The sequence below is a fragment of the Ursus maritimus genome, unplaced genomic scaffold, assembly GCF_017311325.1.
Source record: "Ursus maritimus isolate PB19 unplaced genomic scaffold, ASM1731132v1 scaffold_3, whole genome shotgun sequence".
NCBI lineage: Eukaryota > Metazoa > Chordata > Mammalia > Carnivora > Ursidae > Ursus > Ursus maritimus.
Genome location: NW_024425563.1, coordinates 74,845,553 through 74,852,300, shown reverse-complemented (window position 1 = coordinate 74,852,300; position 6,748 = coordinate 74,845,553). Strand labels below are relative to the sequence as shown.

Sequence of the window (6,748 nt, the reverse complement as noted above, 5' to 3'; positions counted from 1 at the left end):
GGGGGGGGGGGGGGGGGGGGGGGGGGGGGGGGGGGGGGCGGTGTCCGGCTGCTGGGTCTGGGCCTGCTGCTCACCATTGTGGTGATGGTGACCGGCAGGCTGCGGCAGCTGCGGCTCCTCGCGGGGTGTGATGGTAACTGGGCCCCCGGCGGCGGTGGGGCTACTCAGGGCTCTCTGGGATCCGCTCTCCGCTCCCGCTATGGTTCGAACTCGAAATTTATATCTTAAATAATGATACACTGTAAAAGCCTTTGTTAAGCGAATGCTAATGATTCTATAAGACATTTTCTTGTCTTGTGTTTTTCCCGAAACAGAAAAATTTTTGCCTGCATCATCTTTTTAGGATACTCTAGAATCCTTTAATGTGTAGGCTGAAATCAGCGATGTCCCATTGAAGAGAAAAATAAAAAGTCTTTACAATACCTTAACTTTTTCAGATGGAGTTGTAAAAGTGCGTTATCTAAAATGAATTTGCTTTACGTGTAACTTTACTTTTTTTCACATGTTTCTTTGAATAATTCACCATCCATCCATGCTAGGTTTTGTGAGCGGCACTAAATTGGTAAAGATAAAAGGATTTATGTTTTTAAAGCTCTAAGATTTGCTGATTTAAAAAATAATAATTTTGGATATAAGCTGCATTGCTGCAAGTGGTTGCTGTGATTTCTTCTTTGAATTTCTGATTCTAGATGCTGCATGCTCTTATTTTTATGCCACTATTTTTGTAAGTAAATGTGACATATTCTCATTTAGACCTGCTTCTCCAATTTTGTAGAGTTGCTCTCTAATCCAATTTTCTCTATTGATAAATGACTAAATTTTCTGTAACTCTCTGAGCAGCATGCATATCACCAGGTAATTTCTCCCAGTTGGTGTTCAATATGTGGATCCCATGGTTTTCTTTCCAACATCTATACCAAAGTCAGTTTGTTAAAAACATGTGGGCTACCCACACTTTAGATGCAATGGCAGGATCTTTTTGAGTATGGTTGATGAAAATTCTACATCATCTCTACTGTGTAAGAATTATTCATAATGGATCAGTTATAATTTATAATTTGAATCTGCATTTCTGAGATAGGACAAAAAATTAGACACTTGTAAAAAATCTTGTATACAAAATTATAGATTTTTTTATAATCTAGCCCACACATAATTCAAAAACATTTTATTTTGCAAAATGATTTTATCATGTCTTTATAAAAAAATATAATATAGCTTTTATGCCAAAAGCTCTCTTTTTCCACTCATATATCATTGCTTTTCCTTGTTAATTAAACCAAATGATTAAAATAGCATGTGTACAATTGTTGTGGCAGGCAGACTCTACAATGCCCTCAACAATTCCAACATCCCAATATTCACAATGTTGGATAATTCCTTCCCCTTGAGTCTGAGCTATCCAGTGACATCCTTATAATCAATGTAAGACAAAAAAGGAGATGGGATGTCATTTCTGTGATTAAGCTACATAAAATTGTGACTTTGGTCTTGCTTTCAGAGTCTATCTGCCTTGGCTTACATGTTTTAATGAAGCAAGCTGCTGTGTTGGAGAGGCCAAAATGGCAACAACTATGGGTGACCTCTAATCCATGGCCAGCCAGGAATGGAGGCCCTCCTTTCAACAACTCTCAAGGAAGTAAATTCTTTCAAAACCTACATGAGTTTGGAAACACATCCTTCCACAGGTGAGCCTTCACATGAAACTGCAACCCTGGCTAACACCTTAATTAATCCTTGTACGAGACCCTGAAAGAGGGGACCAGACTAAGCTGTGCCCAGACCTCTGACCCACTGAAGCTCTAAGATAATAAATGTGTGTTGCTTTAAGTCCTAAGTTTATGGTGATTTGTTATATACTAGACAAAAATCAAATACACTTGCCATAAATAAGCTTGAGAAAAATCAAAACTAATTCTGAATAAGTTCAAATAATAAGGCAACATAATCAGTTTCTAAGCACTAACCCACTGTCATCGTCCTTTAGGGGTCTTTAGTCAATGTTTTTTACAGAAGGATGGACAGCATTAGATTCTGGTTAGTCAGTGAAGTAAAGTAATATTGAAAGTTTTTTGTGTTTTTTTATTTTTAAATTTTACATATTTATTTGAGAGAGAGAGAGCATGTGCACATGCACATGCAGGGGGAGGGGCAGAGGAAGAAGATCTCAAGCAGAGTCTGTGCTGCGCACAAAGCCTACTATGGGGCTCTATCCCATGACCCCAAGATCATGACCTAAGCAGAAACCAAGAGTTGGGTGCTCAAACAAATGAGCCACCCAGGCGCCCTGGAATAGTGAAAGTTTTAAACACTCTTACAGATTTGGTTCATTCATTCAACAGTGTATTAAGCACCTATTAATTGACACAATCTTAGAAACCGGATGTAAAAAAGTAAATAACACAAGGTCCCTGCTCTCTTGGAGCTCACATTCTTGTGAGAATATAGTAAAACTTAAACAAATAAGCTAAAAGAATTTCAGAATGTAAGTTCTGGGAGAGCAGGATTCTATCCCCTTTGGCTGTTGCATTATCCTCAGACCCCTCAATAGTGAATGACCCATTGTAGATACTGAGAAAGTATTTGCTGAATAGCTAAGTAGTAGTTAATGAAATGGAGAAAACCAAGACAGTATAATGTAACAGAGTGGCTAGACTTGTTACTTTAGATGGAGAAGTTAGTGAAGGCCTTACAAAGAAGCTGACATTTGAATTGAGACAGGAAGGATGAGATGAGCTGTCCTTTTGAAAGTTCAGGGAAAGCATTTAAAAGAGAAGAAGCAACAAAGGCAAAGACATTGAGGATTAAGGGTGTAGCCTGTGGCAGGGGATAAGTTCATATAAAAACAAATTAAACTGTCCGACTATTGAGCCAATGACATTGCAAGCAAGCATATCTCCTGAGGAGTCTTTCAGCATGAATAGAAAACACCATTAGAATGTTCAAATGCCCCCAACATATTATAAATAACTTTTCTTTGCAAGGGTGATAGAAAACACAGTTAGTGCTCATTATGGGCTTAACTACCCACTCATTAAGAAGGTCATTAACATTAGGATTTTGTAAATTGAACATTCATTAAAGATGTATTTTAATGTAAGACTGTAATTTTATTGTAGTTAATACACTTGTTCTCCAATGTAGTACACCGTCTCTATCTATCATTTCACTATACTTCTCTAAGAATCACTTTCTTAATCTAAAAGGCAAATGAGAAGAGTAATTTAGCCAAGTTTAGCACTGGAATTGTTTATTATATTAGAAAGCATCTGTAAGTCTCAGAATGATAGTTCTAAAAATATTTGCATCTGTCTTTCCCTTTCTGCAAGTTTAGTGTAAGTTTCAAAGAACAAGGAAATTTTCTAATGTGTACTTCATCATGTTGAATTCAGTTCTTTTATACAATTCAGTCATTCTATTATATTACATATAAGTATGTAAATTCAGTTTCTGCTTATTTATCTATTCATTATACTATTACCAGAAAACAGAGGGTCATATTATTAGAGTTTAAGTTTCAGATGTTTTGCCTTAAATATAAACTTCATAGTATACTGGAATACTAGTTTGGGAGAATCTAGAGCATACCTCAAAAGATAGCAGACATCTTCTGGATCAGTTGGCCAGGGTGGGTTTCCAAAGTGATAATAAGCAGAACAGGTATTTGACACCCTTTACTGAATATTAAATATAAATTTAAAATATATATTTATATTTTATATTTTATATTTATATTATATATATATATATATAACTGTATTTTATCTTTATCACAACAATTAGGACTGTTTCTACTAAGAAGATAGATAAAGCAGAAAACTAAGAAACTAACAGGTTGGAGCAACCTGGATGGCATCCTCAGTCTTCACTGCAACATCTCGTTATCTAAATCAAGGAAGGAGAATTGAACACCTCAGACAAATTCACTGAGGTGTTCGTTCCAAGTTCAGAAGACTTGTCTAGCATTTTCATTCACATAACATTTATCACGAAGTTCTGCCAACACAAGGGTAGAGATTAGCTACTCACCTGATAGAACATCCATTCCCCTCTTGAGGATTACTGCCATTACCTTCCTAAGGTACTCAGGGTATGTTTCATGTGTTCATGTACATGGTTCTCTCTGCTATGCGTCCATCATTTCCTTTTCATTGAGTCCATATCTTCTGCTAAGTTTTTTATTAAAGATTTACTTATTTTAGGGACAGAGAGAGTGAGTGCAAGTGGGAGGAGGGGCAGAGGGAGAGAATCTTCAAGAAGGCTCCCCACTGAGCGCAGAGCCTGTCACTGGGCTCAACTCATCACCCCTGAGTGACCTGAGCCAAGAACCAAGAGCCAGATGCTCAACCAACTGAACCACCAAGGCACCCCCTTCCGCTAAGTTTTAAAATCCTCTAGAGTGACTTAGATGTCCTAGTTGGTCTTTAAGACTGCCAACAGTGTTTCTCTTTAATGTTCTGATATGTCTTTAAAAATATGCCTTCCCAAAAAAGCTTCGAATTGTGTACGGTGCACAGAAAGTGTTGTATAGGGGTTAGCTGCTCCTACTACTATTACTACTACTACTACTATTTATAGTGTCTGAATATCTTGATTTAGTCTTATGCTCAAGCCATTAATATTCATTTTCGGTTTTAGCAGTGAGCCCCAATAAGAAAAATACATTTCGAATCCCTCCATTTTCTCACCACCAACAAGCTGAACACTTAAGGAAGCGTTTTAAAGCAGTATTGATGCTGAGCTCCTCTCTTTCAGAAATTACATGCTTATTTCACATAGTTACTGAATCTTCTGAGGTTTCAGAGTGTAGTTTCAGGAATAGTTTTAACAATGATCTGAATAATACACATTGTGCAATATACTTCACCATTCCTATCCTCTAATTTGTGGACTTCATGTTTAATCCCTCAGAACGAGTTCTTTCTAAGATCTTTAAGTCCTATTTAAATAAATCCTAAGTCCTACCCCACCATTGCTATAGACGTAAGTGGGAAATGCCTAAATTCTAGAGACAACATGTTTTTAAAAATTACAATTTAGATGATCACTCTACAACATAAGAAACTTGGAATGAGTCTATTTTCTTTTAATTAATACTGGAATTGATAAATCCCCAATTCTTGCATCTAGGACTTAGCATTCTTCATCCATACCCAACTGTGACATCCTAAAAATAGTATTCACCATTATATAAAAATCAACCTTATACTTACCACTTCCATGGCACTACCATATTTTCCAACATACTCTCTGAAACATACATTTACCTGGAAAATAATTACAATGTAATACACACCTATTTGATTCAGAGCCATGCTGAATAACAAGATCTTCTATCTGTACATTGATTGAAAAAGAAATCTATACCCACGAAAGGTAAATATTAAAATTATAACCATTAAAGTGATGACTTAATTTACTCTGAAAATGAAATTTAGCTATTGGCCTAGAGAGCACGTATTTCAGATAATCAACCCTGTAAAAATTAATATTTAATAATCTGCTATGAAGGTTGTCCTCTTGTGACCTGAAATCCTAGCCATAAGCTGTGGAAACATGAAAATTCAAGGTCATGCCATCAATTATTTGGATATGAAATGAATATGAGTGTCATTCTTCCCTCAATTAGAGACTAAGAACAATCTTAAGAAAACAAGGCATCCATTTTTCTGCCCTGAGATAGGTCTACAAATACTAATGTACTGTTTTGATTCAGAAGATGACACCATTGATCCACTATGAGTCATTGCAGTACTTTTCCATTAGCTGAGGATTTACCCTATTTTACCCCTTTTTACATTGATTTATGGGATTGGATCTAAAGTCTCCAATTGCACTGAAATCAAGTGACCCACTCCATAGAGAACCAACAGAAAATCAAACCCCAAATCACATTAGAATCATGACTTGGTAATGTACCCACATACACTGAGTCTAAGTTATAGACTTCACTTATTTGATATGGAAATCTTAATATTTTCAATGGGACAGTGAAGGATGCTCTACATTGAAGGATTCAGGATTAATAAGTAACACCGTATTTTCCAAGTTTGGAAATAATGAGAAATATAGAAATCAGACAGAGATCAAAATGGCAGGGATGTGTGTTAGTTGCAACAAACTCACTGCTTTACCCTCAACTCACGCACTCAGTTCCTGGCAGATCACCCTAAGCAGGAAGGCACTATATCAAAAGGTAGAGAACTGACTGGAATACACTATCAATGAGCAGACAAGTGGCCACAGTATGCATCTTGCTTCCTTCTAGCAACTTCCCAGCCAAAAACATTACTCCCCATTCCTTGGAAACAGTAAGAGAAACAGTAAGAAACTGAAATTGTTTCCCCCACACATTTCTGTCTTGAAGAACAAAAAGAAAATTCCTTCTCCTTCCTTTTGGAAACATGAGGAGTGGAAAATAAGCTTTCCTAACTTCGACACTCAGCACAAAATGCCATCTTGTTTCCATAGATTGTGAATTGCAAAGATCGGTTAGTTTTTACTTCTTTAACTTTATTATCGATTTCAATATCTCTTTCAAAACTTAATCTTAGAAGAGTGACACATCTGATTAAGCCTGTGTAAAAATCCCAGAAAATAACTACCTCAATGACAAGAAGTCTGCCTTTAATTGATATGGACCTATTTTAAAATTCATGTGGGTTAAGGAAATAATTTTACTTGATAGTTTTATAAAATCATATGTAGGAGATCTGATTACAAAATTAAAGGATTTGTAATTTTAACC

General features: G+C 36.3%; 1 pseudogene; it reads right to left on the bottom strand.

Annotated features, from left to right (window-relative positions):
- Positions 1-6,748, bottom strand: part of LOC103658784 — an 87,541-nt pseudogene that overhangs the window by 993 nt on the left and 79,800 nt on the right.